Consider the following 25,701-nt stretch of genomic DNA (forward strand, 5'->3'; position numbering starts at 1 on the left):
TGGGAAGGAAAAAAATAAGACTGAAACCACCAGCCGTCTGAAGTCAGTGGGACCCTCCCTTGGGACCTTGGCGAATTATCTCCACATAATTCACTTAACCTTTGCCATTTGGGGACTTGGGAAACTGAATGTATTTCTAAACTTGAGGCTTTTAATTGCTGGTTTTAGTGTCACTAGTCCAGCTCAGTTGGAGAGACGATGATTGAAAAACAGTTCTAGGAGGCTTTTCACCTCTGGTGCGCATCCTGGATATAATTACGTTGGTGGCCTGCGGGGGCTGGGGAGGGGGCGGTGGTCTTTAGATTTCTGCAGACGGGAGTGAACAGTTAAGCCCCAAGCAGTGGGCCTTATGTGAACATTCTGTGTGTGCCTTGAGTAGCATGTAGAAATTTTGAATGTAGACTAGGTTCATGCTGAGATTAAAAGGGAAAAACTGAGATAACCAAACTGAGTAATTGCCTTTGGTGAACTCATTATTTCAAAGATCTAGCACCGAATTGTCATAGTCAAAATGTTGGGGCCTGAGTCTTAGGGATTGTATGTTTAAATTCAAATACATACTATACTTTCTTTCCAATACTCTTAACCCTATTTGACAATGATGTTTTGGTGTCATGACTATGGAATTTTCATATGTATTTAATTTGTTACCTTTGCTGGATGAGCAGAGTTTTAAGTCTTATTGATTCCTTTAGTTAACATAGGAATATGCCACACAAATCTCTATATATTTTTATATATCTAGAATTTATTGAGTGCTCACTAAGTACGAACTGCCTTTTTTTTTTTTTTTCCTAGGGCCGCTCCCACCGCATATGGAGGTTCCCAGGCTAGGGGTCCAATCAGAGCTGTAGCCACTGGCCTAAACCAGAGCCACAGAAACACGGGATCCAAGCAGCATCTGTGACCTACACCCCAGCTCACGGCAACGCCAGATCCTTAACCCACCAAGCAAGGCCAGGGATTGAACCCGCCATCTCATGGTTCCTAGTTGGATTCGTTAACCACTGTGCCACGACGGGAACTCCCCCAAACTGCTTTTTGTATTTCACCCCATTGAGTCTTCACAACAACACTACAAAGTGAGTGCGATCATGATCTCCATTGTACAGAGGAGGGAACTGAGGTTCTAACATGTTACGTAACTTGCCCAAGTAAGCACTGGAGCCAGGATTTGCATCTTGTACTGTCCAGTTATAGAGGAGGTGCTCTCTGCTATGTGGCCTCAATGTATGTTAAAGTTCAATTGCAAACATGCAGATACAACATATTTACCTTGACCTTTGCTGGTTATTGTGGGGTTATTGTGAGGACTTAATGGACAACATGGGGGAAGTACTAGGTAAACTATAAAGTCCCATTTAAATGCTAATTACAATTTTTCTTCTTCAGGTAACATTATTTACAGGAGTTTCACCAAAATCTCTCTTCTGAAATAGCTGTACTCACAAGCTCTTTGATAAACCTACTGGAGTACAACTGGACGGAGCAATGACTATGATCACAGCATGTCAATCCTAGGAGGGCTCATCATACCTGAACCTTTTGTTCAGAATTTTCCAGCAAAGCTTAGGTAACTCCCAGGAAACTGTCTTCCTGAATGATGCATATGCTTGTTCAAAGGAACCAATCACTGCAACTGGGCAGAAACTTGGAAATAGAAGAAAATTTTAAGTAGAAACCTCTGAAAGTTTGCAGAATTTCATTAGAATCTCTGAAAAGTCAGAAATGCAGCATTATGGGGAAGGGAGCATAGAAAAATGTTGTATATTTCATTCCTTGAGGAATTTCTTTCTACTTCTCATTAAATTCTTTTTTTTTTCTTTTTATCTCATATCTGTGGCTTATTGAATCTTGTTTTAAGGACTTTGTCTTGAAAATTGTCTTTTTATTGATGCTACTCATTAAGTAAATACAGTGGCCTCACAAATCCATTATTATATTTACACGATATCAACTATTTACGGTTGTCAATTCATGGCAACCTAATGAGGCACTGGGAGAATATAAATGATTTCAATCTGCAGATAATCTAAAGAAAACAAATTTTAGCTCTGGTTTTTCTTTTCACCAAGGTGAAAAGAGTCAGAATGTTGTAAAATGGCCAAAATTTAGAGTGACATTGACAACGTTAATGACCAGTTTTTAAACTCTGCGCAGTTGAGATCAATCACCCCATAAAGTATAAATTACTATTTATGAGTAAGGAAATCAAAATTATAAGAGATTAAGGGACTTGTCTAAGGTCAGCGGGCGCCAGTCAGGAAAGAACTAGGATTATGTAAGAAGTCCTTTCATAGAAGGGCTCAAAGGGATGTCTCTGCCACAAAGTATAATGACTCGCAATACAAGCAAACTTACATTCTCATTTTTGAACCCAAGAAGCATCACCTTCCACAGACAAAATCAAGTTGATTTTTATATGTGTGTGTAAATATATAGCAAAAACAGGTCTGTGTTTTAAAAGCATGTATCTCAACAAATTCTCATCTTTTGAAAATAGGAGGAGGCAAGTAAGAAATATAAGGAATTATGGTTTGAGAGGAAACACTGAACAATGAACACATTGAAATAAGTTACAGTTAATGTTCCTTTGTTTCTGAAGTAAAGTCCTTCCTCTAACCTCAGTTTAAGATCAAGACCTGAGAGATTTCACAAACTTGAATGAGACCTGAATGACTTCAGAAATCATGTTTTAAATTGTCATACGGCTGCTCTTGACTAAGGATTTAAAAATACGTGTGAATGAACGAACCCACATTGATTGCTATTCTTAAAAGGTATTGGTAACACATACCTATTATCCAAATGACGCCCCTGCAGGCGGAGGAGCTGAGCAGCTAACAGGTGTGAATATGTATTTCTGAGGGAAGGGTCTCGCTTATCACTGGGTTCGACGACGGTACTCTACTTCCCTTCGCAGATCTAGATGTTTATGTTAGGTAGTATGAAATCATCACTGAACTTCTGGAAATTAGAGTCAGGATACCAGTAAAGATGAGTAGCTATATAATTTTGACAGTCAACTCTTGAGGCCTAGTTTGCTCATCTTGAAAATGTTAATGCACAGGAGAGGGACTGGAAGAAGAGGAAGGTACCCCAGCTCAGCGTTTCCAAGGCTCCGTTCCACGGCTCTGTTGCCGTGGCCAGCCAGAGCCCGAAGCTCGTGAGGCAGTGCTGTCGTGTTTTGACACTGGCCGTGGCGGGGCTATTTACACCACGGAAGTTGGTAAATGTTCAAATCAGACACCCTTCCCTTTCCCAAGAGCTTTCCCAGCACTGCACTAGTGTTTGCAGATACTCTTTGAATAAAGAGTCAAAGAGGTTTTGGAGACATAATGTTTTACACAGTTCAAGTTCCTGTGTTTCTTTCTCTCTCCCTCTTTCCCTCTCTTTTTTCCTTTCTTCCTTCTCTTGCCCTGATGAGTCATGTGATTCCTAAGAAGAGATAGCACCTCGCATTGCAAAACTTAACAACCATGCTCTTCAGACATGTCTAGTAATCCTCGAAATTCCTTTCCTTCCTGAGACTGATTCAAACTTTCCCTCTTTCTCCTTTCTTCCTCCACTTTCTCTAAGCCCTATCTCTTCATTTCTTACTCAGATAGCACACCGGATCTTTTTGTATAAAATGAGGAAAAGTACAAATATATTTAGAAAATAAAAAGTCCTCACTCTTCCCAACCAGTAGAGATTATTATTATTATTTTTTAAACTGCAGGTCTGCTGAGCCTTTAAAATGCTAATGTCCACTTGAGACTCCAGGGGGAACATTTCAAACTATTTCCACACAGAAACTGTTTCTCCAAACACCTATTAATAAGTTAAAGCACATGAGTATTCTTTGGAAGAAGTTTCAGAAAGAATGGATGAATGGATTTCTAAGAAGTCTATGAGTTGAAAAACTATACTGAGTATGTGATTCTAAAGAGAGTTATCATTTCTGATATGGGAATGAACCACCAGATGCATAGAGGTCCTAGTTTTTAGGTAAGTTTCTGAAATGAAGACAAATGAGTTTGTTGATTTTCTTCCAGGATGGTAAAGATGCAAACATTGAAATGTTCACATCTCTTTTGATGTTTAGCTAAGATATGATAGAGAAGATTGAGAAATTTTAAGAAACACCATGCTGTTGCCCTAACCCAAAACATCCTAGAAATGCAGTCTGTATGTAGTGCCTCTTGAAATAAAAAGTCAATGACAATTCTCACTAAGAACTAAATGTATTTAAGACTACATCTACATATGCATAGAGATAGACCAACGGCTGGATAGAAATATAGGTTTAAAGATTGTAGGAGAAATTTAGAATATATGAATTCTGTTTGAAGTCTGCTTTAACTTTTATTGATCCTATTCACTAAATTTAAATTCTTTCTATGGTACACTTGCAAGTTTATGCCCACTAGTTTCAACTAGTTTTAGGGATGTTATAAGTCTCTGATTCTCTCTTAAGGAAAATTAATCCAATTAACTCCTTTGATTTATTGTCAGAGATCTTTCAAGATAAATCATAGCTAAATTGTAGTTATTGAAAACAGATCATTTGCCTGTGAAATATGGTATCATTATGAAGCCTAAGATGAACGCCTTTCTCAGACTGGGTTCACACTACTAGAGTTTTTGTTAGGTTGAATTATTATTTAGATTCTGAGAATTGCTATTAAAATAAGGTGAGATGTTAAAAGACTTAAAGTAAAGCAAAAGGCCAAGGAAGATGACAACTTGGATTAAAGGAATTATTGAGCTCTTATTCCAGAACACAGATAAATCTTAAAGATCGCCTTCTTTAAACTCACCCTGTATCTTATTGAAGAAAGCAATAAAAACCAACCAAACAAACAAACAAAAAACCCCACAAAAAACCTCCGTCTGGTCTTATTGTGCTAAAGGCTGCTGCTGAAAGGGTGTGAGACTGAAGGGATCCAGTGGTGAGTTGTAAGCGACACATGCACAGACCTGTTAACAATTAACCTTTTTCTCCCTCTTGGGATTCACAAGGGACCTGGGCCACAGGAAACCAGTGTTAGCTTTCTTCTCCTCTCAGTTAGGAGAAAATGCCTTTTGCAGAAAATCCTGCCTGCTGACCACAATGAAGATCACAATGAGAGTAAGTCAATGTAACATCAGCATCCGCAGGTCAGTTATGTGTCGACAGAAGGTGGTACGGGTAGAGGCTGGGATGACTTAGCGTGCAAGGACTGAATAATGTTGAAATCCAAGGCAAACTGAGCAGGGACAATAAAGATATTACAAACAAACTCCTGTCAGAAGCAAAGATAAGCTAGGGTGATTTTCAAATTATTTTTGATGATTCCTAAGGGACAGATTATAAATTCTTGCTTACTTGGAGGATGAATGTACATGAGACGCCAGTGATCCGGTGATGGAGAAGCTTTCTCTTCCCCATAAAAGATACTTCACTCAAGGGAAATGACTCTTCTCCTATGGAAGTAGAATTGTTTCGAGGAAAAGAAAGAATAAATGCTGAAATGAGCTAAATTCATATTAGTAGTAGACTAAAATTCTTTGCAAATTCCATGCAATTTTTAAACTATTATATAGCTATCCAGTGTCTAACACATATTAGGCAAGCAATAATTACTTGCTGAGTAGATAGTGAACAAATGAATACACCTTTTTTTTTTTTAAATGGAAGTGGGTAGAGAGGTCAGTGAGCAAATAGAAAAAATAATTGAAAGATAGCTAGATACTTTTATACATATCCAACACAATTTGATGGATTCAATTTTTCTTTCTGTCAAATTAATATTAATATTCTTTATAGTAAGCACATAGTTCCATCATGTTTAAATACTTGTGATTTTTGCATATTTTTCCCCTTTATTTGAAAACCCTTACCCTTATGTCAATTAGTGATGGAAATTAACTCCAGTATCCTAAGAGTGTTGGAGAAATCTCTCTCCAGGGAAAGTGGGTAGCCCTAACTCACAGCAGGAATAGGTAAGCATAGGGAGCAGCCCTCGCCTACAAAGTTCTGTAAGCACCATCCCCACCTCTCCATACTCCAGAGCTGGTCCAGCCACCTTCTCTCACTTCTCCAGGTTCCACTTCTTATTTGAAACCTGTCTCTACTTGTGTCTGACAGCTGTGAGGATGTGGTTCCCAAGCTCCTTGCCCTCTTCTGTCTTTCTTGATTGCACACCATTCCACAGCAGGATCTACACTCTGCCAAGCCACAGTGGGTCTCACTTTCAGTCTCAGATCCTGAAAGGCCAGCTTTGGCCAAAAATCCAGCTCTTCTGTCTTTGGAGGGGAGGTCAGACTTGGTTCCCAGTTCCCTCAAGAAGATTTAACTTGCTCGTCTGCAAGGTCAGTTCCAAATTTAACCATCCATGAATTTTGGTTTTTATGATTCTAGGATTCTATGACCTTAAGAAGTAGTAATCATAGAGCATCAAAGGCCTGACCTATATTCGATGGGCCAGGTAGAATGAAAGAGCAGAAAACTATAGGGTACACTGAAGAGGTTGCTGCAGCCAACAACAGACACATGTAGATGACTGCCTCCCCCTCCGCCCCTGCCCCCGCCCCCGGCCCCTGCCCAAGGACTCCATAGGAAAGATACATAGAAAGGATGCATACAAGCACTGCTTCTTCTGGAGGTGTGGAGGGTGGGTAGGGGGGTGTCAGGGCTTATTCGCCACCTGGCTCAATCGCTGAAAAGATTATGATTTCTTCCCTGCCCCAACTTGGTACATATTTTGATATTAAAATACTTCTTTCCTATAAGACTCAAAATTTATTCAGATACTAAAATGAAAAATTTTTTCCCCCTTAGGATTTCCTGATTGGAAAATTCCGGACAAGTTCAAAGTTTGAGCTGAAATTTTCTCACAGCTATGCAGGCACATGTTTGAGTCTGCCTTTTTGAAAATCTCACCTTGACACCGAGTTTTGAGTCTGAAGCTTTGCCTCTGGTTTTTGTCAAATGCTAGTTTGATGGTTCTATCAGTTGAGAACCACGAATCTAAAAAAACCAGATCCAGGTGTTCCCACTGTGGCATAGTGGGTTAAGGATCCAGCATTGTCTCTGCAGCACCTTGGTTTGCTGTTGAGGCATGGGTTTGATCCCTGGCCCAGCACAGTGGGTTAAGGATCCAGTGTTGCTGCAGCTGTGGTGTAGGTTGCAGCTGTGGCACAGATTTAATCCCTGGCCTTGGTGGGACCTTACATATGCCATGGGTGTGGCCAGATAAATAAATAAATAAAAAAACAAACCAGACCCCAGGTGCACACTATAGATGCATAGAGAACTGCACACTATAGATGCATAGAGAAATGTCTCTAGCCCTTTTTCCATTTCTGGAATTTGACGGCATTTGCATCAGTTCTAGGGCTTCATGGAGAACTTCTGCGTCCATGTTTCAAGAAGGCTCCAGGTTCACTCAAGAGGATCCCCAACCTTCTATTTTTTCCCTGATACTCAACCACCAATATCTCTTTCAATTTCTGCAACATTCTCTAGCCCTGTAACCCACGAACGAGGTAATTTTTGACTCCTTCTCTTTCTTTTCTTCGGTCGCTGATTCCAGTCTCTTCTACTTTAACTCATCTCTTCACTTAACAGGAGCTACTGTGTCCCTTTCATGTGCCAGGCACTGCACTGAAAACTGGGGATAAAATTGGTTCTGCTCCTGAGCAGCCTGTGGAGAAGCAGGTTTGGAAAATCTCCTGCATCTTCCCCTCCCATTCCCTTCCCGTCCATCCTGTTCCCTTGGCCCTGCACGATTGCTGCGTTGTGTTAATGCTGATCTTTTAACCCAGTTTACATAAGGGATGGCCAGATCAATCTCCTCCAAACAGAGGCAATCATGTCATTCCTTTGCTCAAAGACCTTCAGTGGCTCCCCACTCCCTACAGAGACACAGCCCTTTGTAATAGAAGGAATACTGGGCAGAGAGTCTGTAGGCTGGGTCCTGGAAGAGCACAGGCTACGGGGAAATCAAGCAGGTTTCTTATCCTGGCTCTGCCCGAAACTCACTGTCAGACTAGGGATACTTCTCTGGGTCTTTGTTTTCCTTATCAGTAATCAGGTGGGGGTGGAGGTGATGAATTCTAGACCCTCAGCCCCTATTTTCTATTCTATTTCATTCTTATTCTATTTTCAGAGCCCTACCCTCTGCAGACTCAGGGGTCTTTGAAAGGGCATATCTTCTGCCATGTATACAGATTTCTTTCTTTTCTCTCTCTCTCCCTTTTTTCTTTTTTCTTTTCTTTTTTTTTTTTTTTTTTTTTTTTTTTTTTTTTTTTTTGGTTTTTAGGGCATATGGAAATTCCCAGGCTAGGAGTCAAATTGGAGTTACAGCTGCCGGCCTATGCCAGAGCCACAGCAACACCAGATCCAATCCGCATCTGCAGCCTCCTCCACAGCTCACAGCAACACTGGATCCTTAACCCACTGAGTGAGGCCAGGGATCGAACCTGCATCCTCATGGATACTAGTTGGATTCATTTCTGCCGAGCCACGATGGGAACTCTGTGTAATACACATTTCTAAAGAAAACTTTCTAAGAATTTCTGCTTTTTCCTATGGAGTTGGAAAAGCTCCTTTGTTTTACCTCCCAAAGGAGATGGTTTAATAATTCTCTGCTCTCTTCTTGCTCACTGTGGAGATAATCACCAGTGCAGCCATTAGCTACCACACACACACACACACGACTGCTCCTGCAGTCAGCCCAGGTAAGTCAGAGAGGGAGCATTAGGAAGACTGGCTCTACAGTTTCATTAATCAAAATGCTGATAGTTTAAAGCTTTGAACACGAGCACACCTTCTACTGCTAAATGAACATTAGGGCAGGTTGGAAAACAATTACTCTCTCCAGGTTGGGCTTTGGCCACTGACTTTTGCAATGACTTTTTAGCAGCATCCAGTTCAGGAGGATGAGTGGTGATTCTTCCTGTTCCTGAGAGGTTTCAGACTCCTCTCCGTGGCTCTCCATTCAGATGTCCATGGCGGCAGGCCTGGTGCCTTTGGAGCACCGCTATTTAAGAATAGCCATGGCTACCCATGAAACAATATGGTTAATAATCTATTGGGATTTATATTAGAAAAAAAAAAAACCTATGTTTTTTTCCCGGTACAGACGTAGGCAAGCTGATTCCCCCACCCCTTTGGAAGCTTCTGTGACAAATTTGTTGTTGAGTTATGGTCATCACAGCTACATAAGGAACAGCAAGGAAAAATGATAGCCCCTCATATATTACCATGATGTTCCTGTGTTATTCAGGGTGATTATACTGATTCCAGAGGTATATCATATTGACTACAGCTTGAGTCTTACCCACTGCTGTGCCCCCTCTGTGACCTCCACAGCTACTGAGTCCTGCCTACTGGCTTCGTGGGGACCTGTGCAAAGGATGATGGGGAGATAATGAGAACTACTTCTTAACCTTATCATCACATTTGTAATTTTGTACTGGAATTTCACCTGGAGTACGGCCACTGGTAGATTTGATTAGAGAGAAAATAATATACCGTAGGGGATTGTTAACGTGGTTTATGTAGTTTTGATGATTTCCTTATAAAATTATGTCATATAAAACCATGTCCAAATTATTTGGAAAATAATTAGTAATTTCTTTTCAGGATATTCTTAAGCCAGATCATTTTAGTGGCTATTATGTATATATGAGTAAAGCAAGTGATATGACTTTCGTGTCCTGTGATTCTCATTAGTCTGGTCGTAAAGGACAGAAGTTAGACTAACTTTTAAGAAATTTTATTCCAGATTTTTTTTTTTTAATCTCCATACTTAGCTATTTCTCTCTTCAGATAAGGTGTTAATTGTTCTTTCTCAACTGAGTTGATATTTATAGAGCAGTTGGAACAGTACCCGGCATGTGGTATATGCTAAATCAAATAAATAACTGCAAGCATTAATTAATTAAAAATTAAAAATCCCAGCAACATTTTTTGGGAAAATTCCAATAACTTTGGCATTAGCAGCTGCTCACAAATAAAAGTGATTTTAGAATTTACCCCCAATAAATGAGATTTTAAAACAGACTGATAAAAGCCAATATTTATGTTTAAAAATATGTTAAATTTATTTCACACATTATTTGTGTGTATTGAGGAAAGTGTATACAGATACAGATAAAAAATATTCCAGTAGCCAGATACAATCATCTTAATAGTTTTACTTTCCAGAATTTTTTACATATGTAAATATTGAAAAATATAAATAAATATATGTGCCTATTAAACAATATGTTTAGAAGTATCTGTTCCTATGTATTCATATTTTAAATATATATTTCAATGGGATCTGTTTTTCTCATTCATTCATTCACGTGATGGCTTAACAAATCCCCACAAAGCAGTTTAAATTATTGCCATGTTGATAACTAGGTGGCAGGCCCTGAGCTCTAGGCTCTGCATGTATTATTTTGTCTGGTCCTTATAACTCCTAAGAGATAGCTACGCTTTTGTTCATACCACAGAGGAGGAGCTGAGGATTCAACTAAGGAATTTAGCAAGGCCACACAGCTGGTGTCTGACCTGGACTTCGAGTCTACTATGCTCTGAATCACTGGACGTTCGTGCCAGACGTCTCCATGGACTAGGGTAATAATTCATCACTTTCATAAGACGTGGAGCAACGTCTTCATAAACAGACATATGTCAGTCATTGCAAACCACAAACTGCATTCAACCCATTGTCTATACTCCGGCACATGTGTTTGACTCGCTGGCTGAGTTTTTCACAGCATGAAACAAAAAGGATCTGAGTTTTTGCCCTGCCCTGATTCAAAGCAACCGTATGACCTAACACAAGTCATTGTCCTTTGGTTGGTTTCTCTATCATTGTCTGTAACAAGACGGGAATGGGCTAGGAGTTATTTTTTCACATACAATATATTGAACATGCCTGAAAAGACAAGTTGGAAGTCAGGAAAACAAAAGAAATAAGATATTCCTCTTCTCAAGGAGCTCTCCTAGTGGTAGAATAAGGACAGCTGGGCTCCAGGGTGCTGTGTGCTTGGACAGAGGGAGAGAGAGGGGCTGATGGAGCTGGAGGAAGTAGCAATGCTTCCTCCTTCAGCTGGTCCAGCTCCGACACTCAGGACTCTGAAATAACTGGCCTGCATCTTCATCCCTTCAAATGTAATTCAGTTCATGGTGAAAAATGTGTGTTTACTGAAGCTCTCAAAAGAAAGTCACACAGATAGCCGCTTAGCTCACTTAGAACACTTCGTCAGAGAAAACTGCAATAACAATGTATTGTTAGCCACCTGGCTGCTTCTTTTGGGATGGGATAAAAGCTTTGAGTAGGTTTTTGAGTTGGCTTTTTATAAATTAAGAATTGATTTGGGATTTGCAAAATGAAGGATTTCATTCTTTCCTCTCGTTCCATTTAAAAATAAAGGCAAGATATGTAAAAATGAAACGCACCCCATACAGAATGGATATTTGTGGCTTTTCTTTCTAAGTGATGCTGGAGAGTCTTTAGATAAATTTTTAAGGAATAAAAGCCTCACAATTCATATTTCCTAGTAAAATATCCGTGAAGGGAAAAAGTTCAAATCTTATTTTGTGAAAGTAAATTATGGAGTACATTTTTAAAGAAATTTCCGTAACTTGTTTATCTTGTTTTCTTCATGGGCTGCTATATTCTGCAAGCTCATCTATAACCTTGCTTTTTACTGAAAGTTGAAAGTCCTTCTTATTGGTGTAGGAAATAAAAATTTGCATATTGTATTACTAAATATTGCTGCCAAAATATTCTAACCCATTAACTTTAGAACATTTTACATTCTCAGGCTTTCCAAGTATAGGCTTCAATACTTTGGTATGTAAGGCAACCAAGTTATCATATATTGATGTCGAATCACAGCTAAAATAAAGGAGTGTGAGCATTATAAGCATGGAGGAATGGCTGCTTAATCACATTCAGTTTAAATTTAAAGAGGAGGAAGGAGGAGGGGGAAATGGGGAGGCAATGGGCTTAATTCATGCTTCCTTATGAATGATTTTGTTAAAGGTTGCTGAAGTCCACAGGTGGGGTGCTGCTAAGCCAATCCAGGGTGGCTTACATTCCTACTCATGAAGTAACAATATTCAAACAATATCCAAAGGGCAGTCAGGCTCTAGAACCCTGATCTCTTAGGTCTTGTTTTAGGGCCATTTCTACCCTCTGCACCCACTCCCCCCGCCCCCCCGGTAGGAACTCGTGACTCTCTGGGGCTGTGGGTGGAAATCTACTTAGTTTTTTATGGTTCAAAAACTGATTGTGAAGGCAATTGTGCTATTACTCAAACTGTCTGGTAGTAACTCCATTGACTTATAATTTAGCCAAAAAGCCAAAAGAACAAAGTTAATGTTAACCAACCATAAACCTGAATGACATATATGTTGTCACTGTTATAAAATGCAGGGGAAAATGACAAAATCGTGGACTCGGATTTCTAATGGAGCAGTCCTAAACTTCATAGGCGCCCTGTGAAAATGGAATTTGTACAGGTCACATCTCATCAATTAAACTTGATCCTGAGTGCCAAGTGCTTCAAAGAATTTTATGCGTTAATATCTTTCTGGTTCTATCATGAAGAACATTCACACCACTTTGCAATTATGCAGAGAAGACAAACATTACTCGTGCCTTTTCCTGCATGTTTTCAGGTTCTGATTTGTAGACGGAGGGAACTGAGGGTCATGGAAAGCGCCACAATAATAGATGGTACATGGAGAGATGAGAGAAATCATGCACCTCCTTCTTTTGTGATAAAAATGTTATTTGCCCCAACCATTCATTTTCTAGGTGTTTTTAAAGAATAAATGACCCCTTTCAATCTTAGTACTCTGTCTTTGGAAATGAAACTCGGGGTGAGGCAAAGAAGATGATAACCCCTCTGCCAGGCTTCCTGATTTTGTTGCTGAGTTTGCCTTCTAATTTTTCCCAGCTGGGAAACCTTTGCTCAGGGGAGACTTTCCTGCCTTATGCCGGTCAGAATGCTGTTTTTCCTGAACAATTAAAACACAACCCACATCTCCTTTAATGGACAAACCTCAATGGTTATTATGCAAGGCTTGCCGATATTTTAAAACCAGAAGGGCTCTGAGCTGCTGGGGACCAGGAAGCCAGTGAGAGATGGGCACACGGATCATGTGACATGGAGCCTGGCAATAAAAGAGGTAAAGGGGGTGAGATAGGTGGAGATAAAGGTGAAAGCATTTTTATTACTTGGCAATCCATCATTTTAAGAAGGAGAGAGCCCCGAAGAACAATGGAACTATGCAGATACGTGAATTTGGCTGAAGAAACAAATGCTGCTCTACAATAGGGATGTCAGATGACAGTATCTATTTATTGAACACAGCGTAGAGTGCCGTACTAGGCATTATGCCAGAGCTTAAATTACAAACACTCTCAGATTCACACCCCCTCCTTCCTGTAACTTGGAGGGAAGGGAAAGAGGGAAGAGATGGCTGTGTCCTCCCTTCCCTTAAAGTTCATACTCTAGCTAATTCCATGTTCTAGTGAAATGATTTCATGCCGTGATAGTCTTTCTTTTTTTTTCTTTTTTCCTTTTTTTTTTTCTTTTTAGGGCTCTACCCATGGCGCATGGAGGTTCCCAGGCTAGGGATCGAATTGGAGCTACAGCTACAAACCTATGCCACAACCACAGCAACGCAGGATCCGAGCCACATCTGTGATCTACATCACAGCTTAAGGCAAAGCCTGATCCTTGACCCACTGAGCAAGGCCAGGGATCGAACCCACAACACCATGGTTCTTAATCAGATTCGTTTCTGCTGTGCCACGATGGGAACTCCTGTGATAGTCTTTCTTAACACTGCCATGCTGGTAAGGAAAGAAGACTCTTTTCTTCTTAGTGCATTAAGAGTTTCATAAATTGTAGTTATCACACAGGTGTTACAATAAGAATAAAATAACACTTTGCTTAGGTTGAGACAAGCATTTGTTGTTCAAGTTTCTTCAGGTCCTTTTAAATATAGGGCACCCCCTGCCCTCCCCTTCCCTCTTTCATTTCCCCACTCCCAACCCCACTGCCCCCATCCTTATTTGGAATAATCGCTCTCCTCCCCCAACTCCACCCCACGACTTGGTTTTCCTTCACTCCACGGGAGCACAGAGCCACTTGCACAAAGATGTCGGGAAGTGGGTGGGGAGGGAAAGAATCCTGAGTTTAAGGATGGCAGGGAGTCTTGCCTACTCACTCCTCCCCCCCTCCAATCAATTAATCATAGCTTCTTTTGGTATAACTAGGTCCTCTGTGGGATTACAGAACACCTCTTCAGAGTGCTAACCTTTTACTCATTTTTACAGAGTATTTGTTTAAGCAAATCAGCACCTGGATTGGGGCAAAGATGCTTTGATGCTGGTGCAGAAGAGACGGTGAGCAAGACCAGGAGAGGAGACTGTGGGGATTCCATCCACATAATTTTCTTCTCCTGTATGCTTGCTCGCTGTCATGCCCACTTTTCTGTGCACTTTGGATCCCAACAGGCTCCCCCAGTACTGGGAGGTGTCTACCTTATCCTCTTATTATATTGTTATGGACCAAACTGCTTCCTCCCCAAACTCCTACATTGAAGCCTTCACTCTCAGCGCCTCAGACTGTGACTGTGTTTGGAGATAGGGACTTTAATGTGGTGGATGCGTCTGGCTGGTGTCCTTAGAAAGAGAGAAGAATCTGGACACACACAGAGATATCAGGGCTGCTGGTACACAGAGGAAAGACCTCGTGAGCACTGAGAGAGAAAGCAGCCATCTTCAGGCTGAGGAAAGAGGCTTCAGGAGAAACCAGTCCTGCTGGCACCTTAGTCTTTGTCTTCCAGTCTCCAGAGCTACAAGAAAATAAATTCCTGTCCTTTAAGCCACCTAGTCTGTGGTATTTTGTTGTGGCAGCTCTAGTAAACTAATACCATATGATGGAGCCTTGGAAAACAAAAGGCTCACATTTCTCTGGAGTGTTTATTGAGTCCATCCAATTATAAAGAACTTCTTAGAGTGCTTACCATGTGCTAGATACTGTGCCAAACACTTTACCTGTATCATCTCATTTAACTAAGTGAAATCCTCTGAAACCTTCTGGAAGTCAGACTTATCTAAGACAGACACTCAATAATATATAGTAAAGCTTTTTTTTTCAAAAAGTTGAAAGTAATTTATCTTACAATTTGTTATGTTCTATTGCATTTCAAGATACGTCCAATCTAAGGACTGCTAACGATTTAATTGAGCAAAATCATTAAACTGAATAACATCTTTGGTAGTGGCTTCTAGATAGGGACAGCTCTTTCAATCCTCTCTTTGGAAAAGAACCAGAGAAGAGAGCATAACTATAAACAAGAACTAATTGCTATAAATTACTTGGAAGGGAAAAAAAAGTTGATAAAATAAATATTATTGACCCATGGATTTAACTATATAATAATTTAGTACCTATTTTACTTCTTAAAGACTGGACACATTGCTTGTTCTTTTCGTCTATTCTCTTCATGATGTTTTGATAGTTAAGCAAAAAAGATACATGCACCATCTTAATTTTGTTGTCTAATTAAAAACTTTTTAGGTATAGCAATTTTACCATTTGGCATTATCGCTAGAGCTCGTTTCTCAGGGAAAAAAATTAGCATCAGTTTAAAAGAGTATTTCTTTAATCACCAGTTCTGATTGTCAGTAGTACCATTTTGTAGATAGTTTTTAGCTGACTAACAAATCTTTTATTTTACTGGCTGTCTCATTTTGCTCTCTTTCATATTTCACATTTATGGTCTATTCAGACATTCTCCTGTTTTGTTAAGTAGGAATCTGTGTGGTCTTTGATGTAAGATATAATTTATTTGACAAGGAAATATGAGTCTGTGCCCTGAATCTACATTTAACTGATGGATTGAGAAATTTAAAGATTGCAACAAGATAGACTCTCCCCCAGATTGCCATACGACTAGCATTTTGCTAATCTATTTGGCAGTGAATTTACATATCTATATCTATGGATGACTATATAGAGATTCACAGAGCCATGCAAGGGTACTCAAGTGCTTTCATTATTAGGAAAAAAGCTCTCATTTTATTAGTCATTGATAGTTCCTGTGGAAAATTTTTAAGGAATTTTTCCCTGAAATTAAAATAAAGATATTTGTTTTATCTTTAAATAGATAGTTATAGCTTTATAAAGAGAGCCATAATGTCTTCAAATCTATGCTGCTCATTCCTCCACCTAGAAAATGGAAGTTCTGTTAACATTTCAAGATTTATATATTTCATACATTCTCCCAGGTCTATGTCCCAGTTCTGGTAATTGGAAACTTACTTGCAGCTCATTCCCTCTGCTCAAACTGCTTGTCAATTAACCTTTGCAAAATGAAAGTTTTAAAAAATATGACTTTCATATTTCAATCATGTTCATTTTCCATCATCTCAAAATGTAGAAATTAAATAACACTCGGGGGTCTGCAATGCTTTTTACATATCATTTAAGATCTGAAACATGTCTTGGATGTGCAAATATGACTATCATTTATATGCAATGGATGAGATTAAGTGGTTAAAATTACTTGTGCTGGGTGTCTCCCTGCTTTGTTTATAGGTACGAAAAATACCTCTAAGTATGCCAAAGCATTTTTCACCCACATGCACCGTTTCCATTGATGTTTTCGGCTCCTGTCAGTGACATACTGGGCCATACTTAGCATGGGGGAAGAAGACAAGGGTCCTACTGTGTTTTTGAAATTTACATTTGGACGGAACTTAGATGGAGTTGTTGTCCATCCTGATCTACTGACTGTATGAGGCAGACAAACCTAACAACTTGTAAGAGAAACAGGACTGAAAGGTAGGAAACAGCTAAATACTAAAGGTGAGAAAGATGGGAAAGTGCCCTCCTTGGTTTGCTGAAAATAACTACGGAGCCTGTTGTTTTAGGAGAGGCTGAAGTTAGGGTTCCTCACAGCAGCAAAGTAGAGAGGAAAGAGCTCCATCCCTTAGTGAGGATGCGTGTATCAGAGCTTCCTATTGTGCAAGGTACTGTGGGTTCACAGAGGTGAATCAGACCCTGATTTTCCCCACTTTAGCAGCCTCTCTACCCACCCCCATCCTGGTCCACTTAACTATTTGAAAATCCCTCTTTCTTCCTTGGTGTTTATTTTAACTTGCTTTACTAATCTAGTTTCCCCATGAACATCACAACCCTAACATCCATCCCCGAGGAGGATGGTAAAAACATGACCCTCTGTCCACATTGAAGGCAGTCTTTCCGGCTCTCGGGAACATCTCAACATAAACTTTTCTGTCATTTACCTTCCTAGGTCTCAGATTCCTTTTGAAACAAAAGTTCTCATTCTTAGAATGTACTCTCCCCCACTTAGAAAATCTACCTTACCATACTTGAATCCCATTTAATAACCACTCTTACAGTCTTGGAAAATTTCCAAACTTTGCCTGATCTCCTCTTTGTCTTAGAGCCAATATATTGCTCAACCTGCCCAGAAGGAGTGACTGTAACACATAACTGTAATCTCTTCCTCTCTTGTCTTTTTCCATCGTTTCCCTTTCTCATTCATAATTGAATATTAGTGGAATTAAAATCCAATGGTCATTTCTTTTTTTCTTTTTCTTTTTTGTCATTTTAGGGCTGTGCCCTCGGCATATGGAAGTTCCTAGGCTATGGGTCGAATCGGAGCTGTAGCCGCTGGCCTACACCAGAGTCACAGCAATGCCACATCTGAGCTGAGTCTTTGGCCTACACCACAGCTCATGGCAGTGCTGGATCCTTAACCCACTGATGGAGGCCATGGATCGAACCTGAATCTTCATGGATGCTAGTCAGATTCGTTTCTACTGAGCCACGATGGGAACCCCCAGTGATCATTTCTTACTCTGCCTCTGTGAAGTAATAAGGTTTTTGGGGAGTCTGATAGAACTAGAATTGACTCTGGGTATTACTATTTATGGTGTGACTTTGGGCAGGTTCAGTTCACGCTTTTGAGCCTCCATTTCCGAATTTCTCAACTCCAACTTGCAGAGCTATGCAAACAGAAATAAAACATTTAGCACATGCCTGACACAAAGTAGATGCCCAATAAGTTCTATTTTCGTAGAGGTGTGGTATAGGATAGAGGTTAAAAGCATGAACTCTGAAGCCAGGCAGCTGGGATGCATAGTGTCAGCTCCATCACTTGAATATGGTGTGACAGGGGCAAGTTACCCAACCACTTGGTGTGGTAACAGCAGTTTCAATTTATTTACTTTTTGGAAGTAAATAGCAACTTACTTTTGAAACAGGGGTTTGGTAAGGATTCAATGAACTAATGTCTATAAAGGGCTTGGCATCTGATAAGCATTATTTAAGTAATAGGTATTTTTATTTTTCTCTCCTTTCTCCAAGAGATGAACCTGATCTCATAAGTGTCATCATTGTTTCCCAATAACTGGAACAAATTTGGGCTGAGACCTGTTGGTGAAAAAGAGTCTTCCTTGGCCAATCTTCCAAGCAATGCTCCCATGAGTGCACTTTAACTTTTCTTGAGAGAAGGAAAACATGGAGGGGATCTTCTATCTGCTTTGAACCATGAAATAGAGACTCTGGGTAGATTGTTTCATGATCACTCCTACTCATATGGGATATCCAGGAAACCAAGCTGAGGTTAAGGAAAGGAAAGCCCCAAGAGGGAACCTTTGAGCACTGAATTCTACATCCTATCAGTAGTACCCAAAAATGTAAAAGAAGAGGCTGTGAATTATTTTAGCAATGAAATAAGCAATAATTAACCTCATTCATTTATGTAGGCTGGAATTGAGAGTCAGATGAAATCCTAGTGGAAACTTGGTTGAGAAAAAAATATCAAATTTCTTTATGTATAAATTGAAAAGAGACCCTTTAAAAGTGTAACAGTGATGCTGTATTCAGCTTGAAGAGATAGATGACAGTATGGGAATTCACCAGTCAACCTCTGGGGGCTGGTGATACATAAATTACAGAGACCCTTATGAATGCAAATTAAAGATAAAGGAAAAGATAATGTATAGTGCACAGAGCTTCGGAATTCTAACTTGCTGCCCTGATTATATCTTGCCTGAGCATCAGTGTGATTAAAGCAATTGATTTTTCTTTTATCATTTCATCTTTTTATGCATCAGTAGCATCTTACAATCATTATTCATGTCTATAAACAAAGGCAATGCCTTACTTCATAAAACCAATACCTTTTTGCCTTAGTTTTATTTTAGACCTACTTTGGGTCCATGATGAATTGCTGAATGGTTGATTCCCTCACACTCCTTTTTGCTAACCTTTCTTGACAGCTTCTGGATTGCTCCACCTAGTAATTTGCTCCATAATAATGGCTACTGTGAGATGTCTCTTAACTATTTCCTTTATTTTTAACAAGGATTCTTAACACCCTCTGTAGGTGACAATATGCAATTACAGATATAAACTGTCCCCCGGGGATGGCCGCTCACAGATGCCACCAGGATTTTTGTAGAGCAACTGTTACATGTAATGAAAACAAAGAATCAGATTCTCCAAACATCCAGTTCAAATAAAATTTTGATTAAAAGTTATGAAGGCATTTTATTGATTAACAGTCTTAGTAATTAAAGAATGTGGTTGACATTTTTTTTCTAGTTGGATTTGTTCTTCCTTTGAGATCTCTAATTGTTGTATGGTTTTACATTTATTGATAACTCTGTTTGATGAATGCAGATGCCACCTTTTACAGCCGTCGTTGACAGAGTAATCATATTGTGAGAAACACCAGGCTTATGTAGTAACAGCTGTTGCAGTTATCCATGCTGACATCCATCGGGGAAATGTGTTTGCTGCTATCATGGGTACACGATAAATGGAAGGTGCAATAAAGCACAAGCTAACATTTTGAATCTCCTTACAACTCTAGGAACTTTATTGCATATTACAAGCACTTTGATCTCTGTCCAGTACTTAAGTCTTAATTATCAGACTAATTGCACAGACTATGTTCATTTTCAATGGTAATCCTTTTGTGATTAGCTTCTGTGTTCAATAACTGACTTATCCTTTAATTAAAAGGACTATTAACCTTAAGGCTGCTGCTGTGTCTTGGGATTAACCCATATAGAGTTAATGTTTAATATCATTGTAAAAGCTTTTGCTGAAAGGTATAGCATAAAAATGTGTGGAGGAAAAGCCATGAAATGTATCTCACTTTTCTGATGTGCGAAAAAGCTCTGTTAAAGGTGAGGGTTTTAAGGAAGCCTCCTTGTAGATTAAATTTCCTGAGGGCCTACCTAACTGTACAGCCACTGGATTAACCCTTTGAGCCCTGTGCTCAATTGCAGGAAGAGCGCACTTACTTTAGGATAAGGCAGGGTTTTCTCTCCATTTTCAAAATCATTACATGTGTACGTGATCAGGGTACTTAGCTGCCTGTGGTCCAGACTAGAGAATTTTTCTTTTCTTTTTTTTTTCACCCTTACAGCTGGAAGTTTTTTGATATTGATTTCCTTGGAACGGTTCATGGCCAGAAACAAAAAGAGCCAGAACAGTGGCACATTTATTCACGTGCCAAGCAGTGCATGGTCAAAGTGGGTAAAACTTGGTTCACAGGTACCTAGTGAAACGATTAAGGAGCAGATGCAGAGAGAATCAGTATCACCATGTGGAAGTCTTGCCAAAAAGCCAGATGCGGCCGCTGGAAGCGCTATATTTCTCCCTCACTTTGGCATCTGGCTTCCGCAATGAATGTTTTCCCCCCAGTGCACACCATGGCCGGGGTCTATCATGGGCTGGTTGCTCAGGATGAGGAAGGGAATTTCTTCCTCTGTCGCCTCCCTTTCTCGCTAGGATCCTTCTTCCCAGAGGATGAGGCCCTCCATTGATTCCTCTCTGTTGGTGTTCTCACATGTAAAATACAGGCTGCAGCGATCAAGCAGCTGCAAGAAAGCCTTCATTCAAGGCACCTGGGCCAGCAGACCACCCAGGAAATGCTATTCTGTCTCATCTTCCAAACTTTACCTTTTCCATTAGTGATGTGAAGACTAGCCAGGCAAGAATTTTTCTTCAACGGCACATGCTTTTCAGGAATTCAGCAATGACATGCAATATTTACCAATAAGCATTGCCGTCTGCCGGGGGATTCTGTAGTGAACAAGACGGCAGGGTCCCAGTCTCTAGAAGCTTAGAGTCTGGCTGGTGGGAGAGTAACTCCTTCCGGCCCACCATGCTCATCCCTGGGAGGGGTTGGGGGGGGCCACAGGGAGCACAACAAGGGGATTGGTTATACCCTGCATAGATTGTTTTCTTTCTACGTTTAGAATTCACTGAGTATTTTGTTCCTAATAATGAATAGGGAGTTTGCATGTGATGAGTGGGCTGGTAAAACTGTCACACAGCTGATGATCAGCGGAGGTGGGATTGCACTGGTTATTTCTCTGGCTCTGGAGTTGATGCTCTAATCCACTAAGGTGGACTCCCTCCCCACCAACACTGGTACTTCCCTTTCTGAATCTTGGTTTCCTCCACTGTAACATGGGGATAATAGCAGTGTTCTTGTAAGGAATAAATGAAATGGCACATGTGAAACATTTAGCAAAACTTGTGATGCCTAGTGCTTAATAAATGGTGGCTCTCCTTTTCTAGATTTAAGTGTCTATGTCTTGAGAAACTGTCCAGTAGCCAAGGGATTCAGGGGGAGTATGTTACGTACAGCAATTATGATAATAATTGCTTATAATTGGGGACTACAGTCATTCCTTTGATCCCTATAAGGATGCTGTGAGGTAGGCTGCTTTACTGATGAGGAAACTTGGGGTAGGTGGGTGGCTTGCTCAGGCTTGCATGTTGTAAAACAAAGGACAAACCAGACTCCCCAAGCCCAGCACTCCATGGTAGCAATTCTACTAAAGTAGAGGGAGCGTGAATGAAGAGACTTCATTCTTCTTCCAGTTACCCTCCCAACTCACAGCTCAACCATTTATCTCCTTCCCCCTCAAGGCTTTCAACTTAAGAAAAAAAACACAGAATATTTTAAGTGCATCTATTAATTATATATTCAATATACAAAATCTTTGGTAATTTCTCATAAGTAAAGGATGCATTCGTATTTGTAAAGTTCAAAAACCTCCCCTGCTATCAATATGGGTTTCAAAAATATACTTCAAGAGAGCATACAAAGTAAATTTGCTTTTGGCAGAGAAATTGGAATTATGCATTTAACTTTGACAGCAAATCTGCATTAATTATATGAGGTTAATTTATATCGATTATGATTTATCAGGTCTCAAAATGTTTTGGAAGGAAGCAACGAATGAAAAACAATAATATTAGTTAATGGTAAAGTAGAGCCAGGTGCTGTAATTTCCCATTCTGCTGTTTCAGAGCACATGAGAAGGAGGGTTATTAGATTGCTGTGTTCTTTGTAAAGGAAATCGGACCGGTACAACGCTGGGTAAAATTGGACGTGTCTAAGACATTATCCTAAGATGATTTATGGGCTGGAACAATTTTGAGATTCAGGGTGGGAGGATGGACTATACTGATGCATGTACAGAAAAGTGGCTGGCCATTTTAGGGGTAGATGCTACAAGCTAAATATGTACCCATACACTTTAATTGATGCCTATCTTAAATGTAGATAAAGCTTCTCTGTATGTTTTAAAAACAAATTGACGTTGAAATCTCCACAATGAATAACCTGTCTCAGTCCAGAAAAGTAGACGCAGCCTCTGTGTCTATCTCAAAGACAAAATCTATCTAAAAGTGACAAATAAGCAGAAAGGATGATTTAATATTTAATATTCTATTTTATATGTTGCCCAAAGGTTTTTGGGTGTGTCAGAAGGGAATCTCTGCATTATTTATACATCTTAGTGTTCCAACTACACACCTTAAGCAGTGGGACGGGAGAACCTCAACTCACTGGGATATAAACCGCTATCACCCCGCTGCACTCCAATCGTGGCCATCATGGGCTTTGCCATTCCATTTCCTCCCCGGGAGCTGCCTTGATATCAGCTCTCCTGATTCTCAATCTTCTCAGTCACTTTTAATTATTAAAATAGTCTCATTTTGGTGATTAAAATCTAGCCCCTTTTATTGAAAATGTGAATCTCCTATTTGATCTAAAGTATTTGGGACTCCAGCAGCTTTGGGATGGTAAAGAATGAGAGAGAGACGGAGAGAGAAAGAGAGATTGCTCTACCACACACCTCTTTCTCATCCCTATTTTTACTATCTTGGTGTAGAGTCCAGGAGGAATGAGAGAGCAAAACCATTGCCTTGTACATCCAGTGCTGAGTCTGTCGGCTGTAATTGCTGTTCCCATCCATGCACTTCTCTTGTCTGACCCCTCCCTTCCATTGGGCTTTGCGCTTCTCTGTCCTAATCTGCCATCCAAATGCTGGCTCTGTGAGGCAGGTGCCATGGGGTTCTCTGATGAGTCCTTCTGAGGGCGGGACAGACGCCCTCATCTGAAAAGTCCCTTGTGGGAATCTGAGAGCCCACTGAGTCGTGGTCTCTTGTTTTTTCCCCCTCAGCCCTCATTTCAGACTGTCCACCCAGTGGATAACCTGCAGCAGTGGCACCAGGCTGGGAGCCTTTTAAGGCTCCTCTGTCCTTTCGGCACAGAGTCTGACGTCTTTGAGAACATCCCTAATTACTGACTGGCAACAACAGGCTGTTGCAAGCCTGCCTTGATTTTTCTTCTGCCTCAGATATTGGATCACCTCTCCTGAAAGGGGCTCTGGTGCTTTGCAGAAAAAACAATATTAGAGACTGAAATCTGAATACGCAGGGTGTACATGAGCTGGGGAGTTGATGGCAGGCAAAAGTGCTGCTTTTCTCTTTGGTACCTTTACTGGTAGAGCTGGAGAATGTTTCTTTTTAAGATCATGTGTTACGTTATTTTTCCAAACAATTCAAACTTATTTAAATTTTGTTTTATTATGAATACTTTATTTTTCCCATCACATCCTTAATTTTTTCTCCTTTCAACTAAACTATAATTCTGTTGCTGTGTTTTTTTTTTTTTTTTTTTTTTTGTCTTTTGTCTTTTGTTGTTGTTGTTGCTATTTCTTGGGCCGCTCCCGCGGCATATGGAGGTTCCCAGGCTAGGGGTTGAATCGGAGCTGTAGCCACCGGCCTACACCAGAGCCACAGCAACGCAGGATCCGAGCCGCGTCTGCAACCTACACCACAGCTCATGGCAACGCCGGATCGTTAACCCACTGAGCAAGGGCAGGGACCGAACCAGCAACCTCATGGTTCCTAGTCGGATTCGTTAACCACTGCGCCACAACGGGAATTCCCTGTTGCTGTTTTTTAAAGAATTCTTACCATTTCAACACTCATCATTTTGTAATCACTTTATTGACACAACAGGGGCTATTTAAACTTTTTTATGAGGGAAGAATATTGTAATATATACAATAAACAATGTATAATTGTATAAATTATATTTTTTAAAGAACTGTTTTTAGATTTATTGAATCAGAGTTAAGGAGAAAACAGATAATCAGGAGAGTTCTAACGTGATGCTTCAGTAAAAGTTTCTTATGGCTCTTGACATGAAGGATGAAGATCTTTCATTGTAAGCTCATTTTATTTTTGTGGGATGGTGGACTGAACAGGGGGCCTGATCGATCCTCACCTTTCATCCGTCTTCTGCATTCCAGTGGCATTAACCAAACTCTACAAACAAAAGAGTTCCAAATGGTCATCATCAGAGCTGAGGCTATTTCAGTGGCTAGCCAGAATTCAGTCTTCATGAATGCTACCCAACAGCAACACAGTCATTTCAGTTTTTATTTTTTGTGTCATTTTCACATTTCTGTCACCATCACTCTACTTCAGGCATTTGTTGTCTCTCCTTTCAATTATTGCCATGGTTTTATCTTCAAATGAACCAATTTTCTTTTTGACTATGACTAGTTAAAATTTACCCATCTGTTGAAGGTTTTTATAACATTCCAACAATTATATTCATTTCCAGGATTTCAAAATCTTTCAAACATGTCCTTGTACTTGAGTCATAGCTGCTTGTTTTTATTTTATAGCTCACTGATTTTTAAAATAAAACCGTTCTGAGGTTCTTAACAAATGTTATTTTAAATTGCTTTATTATTTCCGTTTCCAAAATAAAAGTGAATTATTTTATGTTTTGAGTTTGTTGTCGGTTTTTCACAGGATGAATTTTCCTTATGCACTTTGAAATTTTCATTTGCAAACTCATTTTTTTTGTTTGTTCTCTTCCTGGGCACATCCTTTCTTTCAACTTTTTATTATGAAAAATTTCAAGCAGAGCAGTAAAGAGAATTGTACAAAACTCCACATGGCTATTAACTAGATTTAATCATTGTCAACATTTCATTTTATATTTACCTTTTTGTGGTGAAACTATTTTAAAGTAAATTACAGATAATGTGACATTTCGAATCTTTTAAAAAATAACATTGACCTACATAAACACAAAACCATGATCATTCTTAAGTTTCCCAGATGGGCTGTCCCATCCAAGCTCTGGTCCCTTTCCAACTGTGGGCAACATTTAGTCTTCATGCCTCTTGAGTTTAATTTCTATCCTGATTCTAATCCACTGAGATATTTATCTTGATTTTGAGGGTAACAATGTCTTTAAAAATATTTTCTCTTCTTATTTTATCTGTTGTTGCTCTATGCTTCAAGGGTGTAGTGGTTGTGGGCGGCTAAGGGGTGTTTGTGGGAATC

At 39.8% G+C, this 25,701-nt stretch overlaps 1 protein-coding gene across 1 annotated transcript in view; it reads right to left on the reverse strand.

Annotated features, from left to right (window-relative positions):
* Positions 1-1,812: 1,812 nt before the first annotated feature.
* The window catches only part of LOC146395993 (uncharacterized), a 544,253-nt gene continuing 520,364 nt past the window's right edge, over positions 1,813-25,701 (reverse strand). The window contains exon 5 of the transcript XR_014829619.1: positions 1,813-5,448. The gene's annotated coding sequence lies outside the window, so the exon portion shown is untranslated. The remainder of the gene's footprint in view (positions 5,449-25,701) is intronic.

This window comes from Sus scrofa, chromosome 15 (assembly GCF_054392235.1).
Source record: "Sus scrofa isolate SSC_HxYL_T2T_F1_AM1 chromosome 15, Sscrofa_HxYL_maternal_Yorkshire_Landrace_v2.0, whole genome shotgun sequence".
NCBI classification, from domain to species: Eukaryota; Metazoa; Chordata; class Mammalia; order Artiodactyla; family Suidae; genus Sus; species Sus scrofa.